The 12,248-nt window shown below is 57.1% G+C and overlaps 1 protein-coding gene across 4 annotated transcripts in view; it reads left to right on the top strand.

The window, feature by feature from the left end:
* Positions 1 to 12,248, top strand: part of LOC141073618 (uncharacterized) — a 295,600-nt gene that overhangs the window by 153,722 nt on the left and 129,630 nt on the right. Inside the window, exon 1 of one of the 4 annotated variants that reach the window (XM_073560936.1) lies at positions 2,155 to 2,477. The exons of the other annotated variants lie outside the window; for them this stretch is intronic. The gene's annotated coding sequence lies outside the window, so the exon portion shown is untranslated. Of the gene's footprint in view, positions 1 to 2,154; positions 2,478 to 12,248 lie in introns of those variants that run through there. 4 annotated transcript variants of the gene reach the window in all.

The following is a 12,248-nucleotide window of genomic DNA, read 5'->3' on the forward strand; positions in this document are numbered from 1 at the left end:
CAGTGCATGTCAGACCAAATGAGAATCATGAGGTCAAAGGAACTGGCCAAGGAGCTCAGAGACAGAATTGTGGCAAGGCACAGATCTGGCCAAGCTTGCAAAAGAATTTCTGCAGTACTCAAGGTTCCTAAGAGCACAGTGACCTCCATAATCCTTAAATGGAAGAAGTTTGGGACCACCAGAAGTCTTCCTAGACCTGGCCGTCCAGCCAAACTGAGCAATCGTGGGAGAAGAGCCTTGGTGAGAGAGGTAAAGAAGAAACCCAAGATCACCGTGGATGAGCTCCACAGATGCAGTAGGAAGATGGGAGCAGGTTCCACAAAGTCAACTATCACCGCATCCCTCCACCAGTTGGGCCTTTATGGCAGAGTGGCCCGACAGAAGCCTCTCAGTGCAAGACATACGAAAGCCTGCATAGTTTGCTAAAAAACACATGAAGGACTCCCATACTATGAGAAATAAGACTCTCCGGTCTGATGAGATGAAGATAGACCTTTTTGGTGATAATTCTAAGTGGTATGTGTGGAGAAAACAAGGAACTTCTCATCACCTGCCCAATACAATCCCAACAGTGAAACATGGTGGTGGCAGCATCATGCTATGGGGGTGTTTTTCAGCTGCAGGGACAGGACGACTGGTTGCAATTGAAGGAAACATGAATGCGGCCAAGTACAGAGATATCCTAGATGAAAACCTCTTCCAGAGTGCTCTGGACCTCAGACATGGCCGAACGTTCACCTTTCAACAAGACGATGACCCTAAGCACACAGCTAAAATAACAAAGGAGTGGTTTCAGAAAAACTCTGCAACCATTCTTGACTTGACCCAGCCAGAACCTGACTAAAGCCAATTGAGCTTCTCTGGAGAGACCTGAAAATGGCTGTCCAACAACATTCACCATCAAAGCTGACAGAACTGGAGAGGATCTGCAAGGAAGAATGGCAGAGGATCCCAAATCCAGGTGTGAAAAACCTGTTGCATCATTCCCAAGAAGACTCATGGCTGTACTAGCTCAAAAGGGTGCTTCTCAATACTGAGCAATGGGTCTGAATACTTATGACCATGTGATATTTCAGTTTTTCTTTTTTAGTAAATGTGTAAAAATTTCTGCATTTGTGTTTTTCAGTCAAGATGGGGTGCAGAGTGTACATTAGTGAGAAAAAAAGAACTTTTTTGAATTTACCAAATAGCTGCAATGAAACAAAGAGAGAAAGATTTTAAAGGGGTCTGAATACTTTCCGTACCCACTGTATTGTGACTGTCGGTGGCGCTCTCACTTTATGATGACTGTCGGTTGCACTCTTTTATGATGACTGTCGGTTGCGCTGTTATGACTGTGGGTTGCGCTCTGTTATGATGACTGTGGTTTGCGCTCCTTTATGGTGACTGTCGGTTGCACTCTTTTATGGTGATTGTCGGTGATGCTCTGTTAGCATACCTGTCGGTTGCACTTTTATGATGACTGTCGGATGCGCTCTTATGATGACTGTGGGTTGCGCTCTGTTATGATGACTGTGGGTTGCGCTCTTTTATGGTGACTGTCGGTTACGCTCTTTTATGGTGACTGTCGGTTGCGCTGTTATGACTGTGGGTTGCACTCTGTTATGGTGACTATCGGTTGCACTCTTTTATGGTGATTGTCGGTGACGCTCTGTTAGCATACCTGTCGGTTGCACTCTTATATTATGACTGTTGGTGGCGCTCTCTTTTATGATGACTGTCGGTGGCGCTCTCTGTTATAACTGTCGGTGGCGCTCTGTTATGAAACCTGTCGATGGTGCTCTTTTATGGTGACTGTCGGTGGCGCTCGTTTTATGGTGACTGTCGGTGGCGCTCTTTTTATGATGACTGTCGGTGGCGCTCTGTTAGGATACCTGTCGGTGGCGCTCTCTTTCTCCCCGTGAAGCTCCGCCCTCTCCTCAGTGTCGCGGCTGCGGACAGGACGGTGACAGACGGGAGACGTCACACTCTGGTGACACTGAACAATCAGCGCTGAGCGGAATTATTTATATTACAGAAAGTGACAAGAAAAATGTAAGATTTATAAATCAGGAAAAAAGAATTTTACCCAAATCCATAAACTCTAGAGCAGAGGAAAGACCCTTCCTGTCTGACCTGTGATGTCTGCGCCATTCTACCCTGCAGCCATTCCAGGAAGAAGAGGCGACTACAATGGAGACTGGAGGAGGAGCTCCCCATAGCCACTCCATTCTAGACGCCTCAGTGCTGAGCTGCCTGCAGCGGAGGGAGAATGTGAGGCCGCGCCCCAGCACTGCGACCTATCACCTCACACTGAGGGCTACAGCGGAGAGAGCGGGAAAGGAGGAGGAGCCGGAACAGCTACACACTACACTGTACACTGCGGAGCCTGCGGCCAGGACCTGTGATGACGTCACCGTCACATGATCACTACATGGGGGAGGAGCAGGATGGGCGGAAGAGGCGACATGTAAGAGCTGGAGGAGAAGTCTGCACTGGTGAGTGGTAATGGGGGAGCAGGGACTGTGTGATAGAGGGGACAGGACTCAGTCCTGGGGGGCACCGGGACTCTGCACATTAGGGTACAGCCGGCTCCACATGTAAGAGCTGGAGGAGAAGTCTGCACTGGTGAGCGGTAATGGGGGAGCAGGGACTGTGTGATAGAGGGGACAGGACTCAGTCCTGGGGAGCACCGGGACTCTGCACATTAGGGTACAGCCGGCTCCACATGTAAGAGCTGGAGGAGAAGTCTGCACTGGTGAGTGGTAATGGGGGAGCAGGGACTGTGTGATAGAGGGGACAGGACTCAGTCCTGGGGGGGCACCGGGACTCTGCACATTAGGGTACAGCCGGCTCCACATGTAAGAGCTGGAGGAGAAGTCTGCACTGGTGAGCGGTAATGGGGGAGCAGGGACTGTGTGATAGAGGGGACAGGACTCAGTCCTGGGGGGGCACCGGGACTCTGCACATTAGGGTACAGCCGGCCCCACATGTAAGAGCTGGAGGAGAAGTCTGCACTGGTGAGCGGTAATGGGGGAGCAGGGACTGTGTGATAGAGGGGACAGGACTCAGTCCTGGGGGGCACCGGGACTCTGCACATTAGGGTACAGCCGGCTCCACATGTAAAAGCTGGAGGAGAAGTCTGCACTGGTGAGTGGTAATGGGGGAGCAGGGACTGTGTGATAGAGGGGACAGGACTCAGTCCTGGGGGAGCACCGGGACTCTGCACATTAGGGTACAGCCGGCCCCACATGTAAGAGCTGGAGGAGAAGTCTGCACTGGTGAGCGGTAATGGGGGAGCAGGGACTGTGTGATAGAGGGGACAGGACTCAGTCCTGGGGGAGCACCGGGACTCTGCACATTAGGGTACAGCCGGCCCCACATGTAAGAGCTGGAGGAGAAGTCTGCACTGGTGAGTGGTAATGGGGGAGCAGGGACTGTGTGATAGAGGGGACAGGACTCAGTCCTGGGGGAGCACCGGGACTCTGCACATTAGGGGACAGCCGGCTACACATGTAAGAGCTGGAGGAGAAGTCTGTACTGGTGAGCGGTAATGGGGGAGCAGGGACTGTGTGATAGAGGGGACAGGACTCAGTCCTGGGGGAGCACCGGGACTCTGCACATTAGGGTACAGCCGGCCCCACATGTAAGAGCTGGAGGAGAAGTCTGCACTGGTGAGCGGTAATGGGGGAGCAGGGACTGTGTGATAGAGGGGACAGGACTCAGTCCTGGGGGAGCACCGGGACTCTGCACATTAGGGTACAGCCGGCTCCACATGTAAGAGCTGGAGGAGAAGTCTGCACTGGTGAGTGGTAATGGGGGAGCAGGGACTGTGTGATAGAGGGGACAGGACTCAGTCCTGGGGGGCACCGTGACTCTGCACATTAGGGTACAGCCGGCTCCACATGTAAGAGCTGGAGGAGAAGTCTGCACTGGTGAGTGGTAATGGGGGAGCAGGGACTGTGTGATAGAGGGGACAGGACTCAGTCCTGGGGGGCACCGGGACTCTGCACATTAGGGTACAGCCGGCTCCACATGTAAGAGCTGGAGGAGAAGTCTGCACTGGTGAGCGGTAATGGGGGAGCAGGGACTGTGTGATAGAGGGGACAGGACTCAGTCCTGGGGGGGCACCGGGACTCTGCACATTAGGGTACAGCCGGCCCCACATGTAAGAGCTGGAGGAGAAGTCTGCACTGATGAGCGGTAATGGGGGAGCAGGGACTGTGTGATAGAGGGGACAGGACTCAGTCCTGGGCGAGCACCGGGACTCTGCACATTAGGGTACAGCCGGCTCCACATGTAAGAGCTGGAGGAGAAGTCTGCACTGGTGAGTGGTAATGGGGGAGCAGGGACTGTGTGATAGAGGGGACAGGACTCAGTCCTGGGGGGGCACCGGGACTCTGCACATTAGGGTACAGCCGGCTCCACATGTAAGAGCTGGAGGAGAAGTCTGCACTGGTGAGCGGTAATGGGGGAGCAGGGACTGTGTGATAGAGGGGACAGGACTCAGTCCTGGGGGGGCACCGGGACTCTGCACATTAGGGTACAGCCGGCCCCACATGTAAGAGCTGGAGGAGAAGTCTGCACTGGTGAGCGGTAATGGGGGAGCAGGGACTGTGTGATAGAGGGGACAGGACTCAGTCCTGGGGGGCACCGGGACTCTGCACATTAGGGTACAGCCGGCTCCACATGTAAAAGCTGGAGGAGAAGTCTGCACTGGTGAGTGGTAATGGGGGAGCAGGGACTGTGTGATAGAGGGGACAGGACTCAGTCCTGGGGGAGCACCGGGACTCTGCACATTAGGGTACAGCCGGCCCCACATGTAAGAGCTGGAGGAGAAGTCTGCACTGGTGAGCGGTAATGGGGGAGCAGGGACTGTGTGATAGAGGGGACAGGACTCAGTCCTGGGGGAGCACCGGGACTCTGCACATTAGGGTACAGCCGGCCCCACATGTAAGAGCTGGAGGAGAAGTCTGCACTGGTGAGTGGTAATGGGGGAGCAGGGACTGTGTGATAGAGGGGACAGGACTCAGTCCTGGGGGAGCACCGGGACTCTGCACATTAGGGGACAGCCGGCTACACATGTAAGAGCTGGAGGAGAAGTCTGTACTGGTGAGCGGTAATGGGGGAGCAGGGACTGTGTGATAGAGGGGACAGGACTCAGTCCTGGGGGAGCACCGGGACTCTGCACATTAGGGTACAGCCGGCCCCACATGTAAGAGCTGGAGGAGAAGTCTGCACTGGTGAGCGGTAATGGGGGAGCAGGGACTGTGTGATAGAGGGGACAGGACTCAGTCCTGGGGGAGCACCGGGACTCTGCACATTAGGGTACAGCCGGCTCCACATGTAAGAGCTGGAGGAGAAGTCTGCACTGGTGAGTGGTAATGGGGGAGCAGGGACTGTGTGATAGAGGGGACAGGACTCAGTCCTGGGGGGCACCGTGACTCTGCACATTAGGGTACAGCCGGCTCCACATGTAAGAGCTGGAGGAGAAGTCTGCACTGGTGAGTGGTAATGGGGGAGCAGGGACTGTGTGATAGAGGGGACAGGACTCAGTCCTGGGGGGCACCGGGACTCTGCACATTAGGGTACAGCCGGCTCCACATGTAAGAGCTGGAGGAGAAGTCTGCACTGGTGAGCGGTAATGGGGGAGCAGGGACTGTGTGATAGAGGGGACAGGACTCAGTCCTGGGGAGCACCGGGACTCTGCACATTAGGGTACAGCCGGCTCCACATGTAAGAGCTGGAGGAGAAGTCTGCACTGGTGAGTGGTAATGGGGGAGCAGGGACTGTGTGATAGAGGGGACAGGACTCAGTCCTGGGGGAGCACCGGGACTCTGCACATTAGGGTACAGCCGGCTCCACATGTAAGAGCTGGAGGAGAAGTCTGCACTGGTGAGCGGTAATGGGGGAGCAGGGACTGTGTGATAGAGGGGACAGGACTCAGTCCTGGGGGGGCACCGGGACTCTGCACATTAGGGTACAGCCGGCCCCACATGTAAGAGCTGGAGGAGAAGTCTGCACTGGTGAGCGGTAATGGGGGAGCAGGGACTGTGTGATAGAGGGGACAGGACTCAGTCCTGGGGGGCACCGGGACTCTGCACATTAGGGTACAGCCGGCTCCACATGTAAAAGCTGGAGAAGTCTGCACTGGTGAGTGGTAATGGGGGAGCAGGGACTGTGTGATAGAGGGGACAGGACTCAGTCCTGGGGGAGCACCGGGACTCTGCACATTAGGGTACAGCCGGCCCCACATGTAAGAGCTGGAGGAGAAGTCTGCACTGGTGAGCGGTAATGGGGGAGCAGGGACTGTGTGATAGAGGGGACAGGACTCAGTCCTGGGGGAGCACCGGGACTCTGCACATTAGGGTACAGCCGGCCCCACATGTAAGAGCTGGAGGAGAAGTCTGCACTGGTGAGTGGTAATGGGGGAGCAGGGACTGTGTGATAGAGGGGACAGGACTCAGTCCTGGGGGAGCACCGGGACTCTGCACATTAGGGGACAGCCGGCTACACATGTAAGAGCTGGAGGAGAAGTCTGTACTGGTGAGCGGTAATGGGGGAGCAGGGACTGTGTGATAGAGGGGACAGGACTCAGTCCTGGGGGAGCACCGGGACTCTGCACATTAGGGTACAGCCGGCCCCACATGTAAGAGCTGGAGGAGAAGTCTGCACTGGTGAGCGGTAATGGGGGAGCAGGGACTGTGTGATAGAGGGGACAGGACTCAGTCCTGGGGGAGCACCGGGACTCTGCACATTAGGGTACAGCCGGCTCCACATGTAAGAGCTGGAGGAGAAGTCTGCACTGGTGAGTGGTAATGGGGGAGCAGGGACTGTGTGATAGAGGGGACAGGACTCAGTCCTGGGGGGCACCGTGACTCTGCACATTAGGGTACAGCCGGCTCCACATGTAAGAGCTGGAGGAGAAGTCTGCACTGGTGAGTGGTAATGGGGGAGCAGGGACTGTGTGATAGAGGGGACAGGACTCAGTCCTGGGGGAGCACCGGGGCTCTGCACATTAGGGTACAGCCGGCTCCACATGTAAGAGCTGGAGGAGAAGTCTGCACTGGTGAGCGGTAATGGGGGAGCAGGGACTGTGTGATAGAGGGGACAGGACTCAGTCCTGGGGAGCACCGTGACTCTGCACATTAGGGTACAGCCGGCTCCACATGTAAGAGCTGGAGGAGAAGTCTGCACTGGTGAGCGGTAATGGGGGAGCAGGGACTGTGTGATAGAGGGGACAGGACCCAGTCCTGGGGGGCACCGGGACTCTGCACATTAGGGTACAGCCGGCTCCACATGTAAGAGCTGGAGGAGAAGTCTGCACTGGTGAGCGGTAATGGGGGAGCAGGGACTGTGTGATAGAGGGGACAGGACTCAGTCCTGGGGGGCACCGGGACTCTGCACATTAGGGTACAGCCGGCTCCACATGTAAGAGCTGGAGGAGAAGTCTGCACTGGTGAGCGGTAATGGGGGAGCAGGGACTGTGTGATAGAGGGGACAGGACTCAGTTCTGGGAGAGCACCGGGACTCTGCACATTAGGGTACAGCCGGCTCCACATGTAAGAGCTGGAGGAGAAGTCTGCACTGGTGAGCAGTAATGGGGGAGCAGGGACTGTGTGATAGAGGGGACAGGACTCAGTCCTGGGGGGCACCGTGACTCTGCACATTAGGGTACAGCCGGCCCCACATGTAAGAGCTGGAGGAGAAGTCTGCACTGGTGAGTGGTAATGGGGGAGCAGGGACAGTGTGATAGAGGGGACAGGACTCAGTCCTGGGGGGCACCGGGACTCTGCACATTAGGGTACAGCCGGCTCCACATGTAAGAGCTGGAGGAGAAGTCTGCACTGGTGAGCGGTAATGGGGGAGCAGGGACTGTGTGATAGAGGGGACAGGACTCAGTTCTGGGAGAGCACCGGGACTCTGCACATTAGGGTACAGCCGGCTCCACATGTAAGAGCTGGAGGAGAAGTCTGCACTGGTGAGCGGTAATGGGGGAGCAGGGACTGTGTGATAGAGGGGACAGGACTCAGTCCTGGGGGGCACCGGGACTCTGCACATTAGGGTACAGCCGGCTCCACATGTAAGAGCTGGAGGAGAAGTCTGCACTGGTGAGCGGTAATGGGGGAGCAGGGACTGTGTGATAGAGGGGACAGGACTCAGTTCTGGGAGAGCACCGGGACTCTGCACATTAGGGTACAGCCGGCTCCACATGTAAGAGCTGGAGGAGAAGTCTGCACTGGTGAGCAGTAATGGGGGAGCAGGGACTGTGTGATAGAGGGGACAGGACTCAGTCCTGGGGGGCACCGTGACTCTGCACATTAGGGTACAGCCGGCCCCACATGTAAGAGCTGGAGGAGAAGTCTGCACTGGTGAGTGGTAATGGGGGAGCAGGGACAGTGTGATAGAGGGGACAGGACTCAGTCCTGGGGGGCACCGGGACTCTGCACATTAGGGTACAGCCGGCTCCACATGTAAGAGCTGGAGGAGAAGTCTGCACTGGTGAGCGGTAATGGGGGAGCAGGGACTGTGTGATAGAGGGGACAGGACTCAGTTCTGGGAGAGCACCGGGACTCTGCACATTAGGGTACAGCCGGCTCCACATGTAAGAGCTGGAGGAGAAGTCTGCACTGGTGAGCGGTAATGGGGGAGCAGGGACTGTGTGATAGAGGGGACAGGACTCAGTCCTGGGGGGCACCGGGACTCTGCACATTAGGGTACAGCCGGCTCCACATGTAAGAGCTGGAGGAGAAGTCTGCACTGGAGAGCGGTAATGGGGGAGCAGGGACTGTGTGATAGAGGGGACAGGACTCAGTCCTGGGGGGCACCGGGACTCTGCACATTAGGGTACAGCCGGCTCCACATGTAAGAGCTGGAGGAGAAGTCTGCACTGGAGAGCGGTAATGGGGGAGCAGGGACTGTGTGATAGAGGGGACAGGACTCAGTCCTGGGGGGGTACCGGGACTCTGCACATTAGGGTACAGCCGCCCCACATGTAAGAGCTGGAGGAGAAGTCTGCACTGGTGAGCGGTAATGGGGGAGCAGAGACTGTGTGATAGAGGGGACAGGACTCAGTCCTGGGGGAGCACCGGGACTCTGCACATTAGGGTACAGCCGGCTCCACATGTAAGAGCTGGAGGAGAAGTCTGCACTGGTGAGTGGTAATGGAGGAGCAGGGACTGTGTGATAGAGGGGACAGGACTCATTCCTGTGGGGCACCGGGACTCTGCACATTAGGGTACAGCCGGCTCCACATGTAAGAGCTGGAGGAGAAGTCTGCACTGGTGAGCGATAATGGGGGAGCAGGGACTGTGTGATAGAGGGGACAGGACTCAGTCCTGGGGGGCACCGGGACTCTGCACATTAGGGGACAGCCGGCTCCACATGTAAGAGCTGGAGGAGAAGTCTGCACTGGTGAGCGGTAATGGGGGAGCAGGGACTGTGTGATAGAGGGGACAGGACTCAGTCCTGGGGGGGCACCGGGACTCTGCACATTAGGGTACAGCCGCCCCACATGTAAGAGCTGGAGGAGAAGTCTGCACTGGTGAGCGGTAATGGGGGAGCAGAGACTGTGTGATAGAGGGGACAGGACTCAGTCCTGGGGGAGCACCGGGACTCTGCACATTAGGGTACAGCCGGCTCCACATGTAAGAGCTGGAGGAGAAGTCTGCACTGGTGAGCGGTAATGGGGGAGAAGGGACTGTGTGATAGAGGGGACAGGACTCAGTCCTGGGGGAGCACCGGGACTCTGCACATTAAGGTACAGCTGGCTCCACATGTAAGAGCTGGAGAAGTCTGCACTGGTGATCGGTAATGGGGGAGCAGGGACTGTGTGATAGAGGGGACAGGACTCAGTCCTGGGGGAGCACCGGGACTCTGCACATTAGGGTACAGCCGGCTCCACATGTAAGAGCTGGAGAAGTCTGCACTGGTGAGCGGTAATGGGGGAGCAGGGACTGTGTGATAGAGGGGACAGGACTCAGTCCTGGGGGGGGCACCGGGACTCTGCACATTAGGGTACAGCCGACCCCACATGTAAGAGCTGGAGGAGAAGTCTGCACTGGTGAGCGGTAATGGGGGAGCAGGGACTGTGTGATAGAGGGGACAGGACTCAGTCCTGGGGGGGGCACCGGGACTCTGCACATTAGGGTACAGCCGGCTCCACATGTAAAAGCTGGAGGAGAAGTCTGCACTGGTGAGTGGTAATGGGGGAGCAGGGACTGTGTGATAGAGGGGACAGGACTCAGTCCTGGGGGAGCACCGGGACTCTGCACATTAGGGTACAGCCGGCCCCACATGTAAGAGCTGGAGGAGAAGTCTGCACTGGTGAGCGGTAATGGGGGAGCAGGGACTGTGTGATAGAGGGGACAGGACTCAGTCCTGGGGGAGCACCGGGACTCTGCACATTAGGGTACAGCCGGCCCCACATGTAAGAGCTGGAGGAGAAGTCTGCACTGGTGAGTGGTAATGGGGGAGCAGGGACTGTGTGATAGAGGGGACAGGACTCAGTCCTGGGGGAGCACCGGGACTCTGCACATTAGGGGACAGCCGGCTACACATGTAAGAGCTGGAGGAGAAGTCTGTACTGGTGAGCGGTAATGGGGGAGCAGGGACTGTGTGATAGAGGGGACAGGACTCAGTCCTGGGGGAGCACCGGGACTCTGCACATTAGGGTACAGCCGGCCCCACATGTAAGAGCTGGAGGAGAAGTCTGCACTGGTGAGCGGTAATGGGGGAGCAGGGACTGTGTGATAGAGGGGACAGGACTCAGTCCTGGGGGAGCACCGGGACTCTGCACATTAGGGTACAGCCGGCTCCACATGTAAGAGCTGGAGGAGAAGTCTGCACTGGTGAGTGGTAATGGGGGAGCAGGGACTGTGTGATAGAGGGGACAGGACTCAGTCCTGGGGGGCACCGTGACTCTGCACATTAGGGTACAGCCGGCTCCACATGTAAGAGCTGGAGGAGAAGTCTGCACTGGTGAGTGGTAATGGGGGAGCAGGGACTGTGTGATAGAGGGGACAGGACTCAGTCCTGGGGGAGCACCGGGGCTCTGCACATTAGGGTACAGCCGGCTCCACATGTAAGAGCTGGAGGAGAAGTCTGCACTGGTGAGCGGTAATGGGGGAGCAGGGACTGTGTGATAGAGGGGACAGGACTCAGTCCTGGGGAGCACCGTGACTCTGCACATTAGGGTACAGCCGGCTCCACATGTAAGAGCTGGAGGAGAAGTCTGCACTGGTGAGCGGTAATGGGGGAGCAGGGACTGTGTGATAGAGGGGACAGGACCCAGTCCTGGGGGGCACCGGGACTCTGCACATTAGGGTACAGCCGGCTCCACATGTAAGAGCTGGAGGAGAAGTCTGCACTGGTGAGCGGTAATGGGGGAGCAGGGACTGTGTGATAGAGGGGACAGGACTCAGTTCTGGGAGAGCACCGGGACTCTGCACATTAGGGTACAGCCGGCCCCACATGTAAGAGCTGGAGGAGAAGTCTGCACTGGTGAGTGGTAATGGGGGAGCAGGGACAGTGTGATAGAGGGGACAGGACTCAGTCCTGGGGGGCACCGGGACTCTGCACATTAGGGTACAGCCGGCTCCACATGTAAGAGCTGGAGGAGAAGTCTGCACTGGTGAGCGGTAATGGGGGAGCAGGGACTGTGTGATAGAGGGGACAGGACTCAGTTCTGGGAGAGCACCGGGACTCTGCACATTAGGGTACAGCCGGCTCCACATGTAAGAGCTGGAGGAGAAGTCTGCACTGGTGAGCGGTAATGGGGGAGCAGGGACTGTGTGATAGAGGGGACAGGACTCAGTCCTGGGGGGCACCGGGACTCTGCACATTAGGGTACAGCCGGCTCCACATGTAAGAGCTGGAGGAGAAGTCTGCACTGGAGAGCGGTAATGGGGGAGCAGGGACTGTGTGATAGAGGGGACAGGACTCAGTCCTGGGGGGCACCGGGACTCTGCACATTAGGGTACAGCCGGCTCCACATGTAAGAGCTGGAGGAGAAGTCTGCACTGGAGAGCGGTAATGGGGGAGCAGGGACTGTGTGATAGAGGGGACAGGACTCAGTCCTGGGGGGGTACCGGGACTCTGCACATTAGGGTACAGCCGCCCCACATGTAAGAGCTGGAGGAGAAGTCTGCACTGGTGAGCGGTAATGGGGGAGCAGAGACTGTGTGATAGAGGGGACAGGACTCAGTCCTGGGGGAGCACCGGGACTCTGCACATTAGGGTACAGCCGGCTCCACATGTAAGAGCTGGAG

Source organism: Dendrobates tinctorius, unplaced genomic scaffold (genome assembly GCF_039654945.1).
Source record: "Dendrobates tinctorius isolate UK_male_01 unplaced genomic scaffold, ASM3965494v1 ptg000014l, whole genome shotgun sequence".
NCBI lineage: Eukaryota > Metazoa > Chordata > Amphibia > Anura > Dendrobatidae > Dendrobates > Dendrobates tinctorius.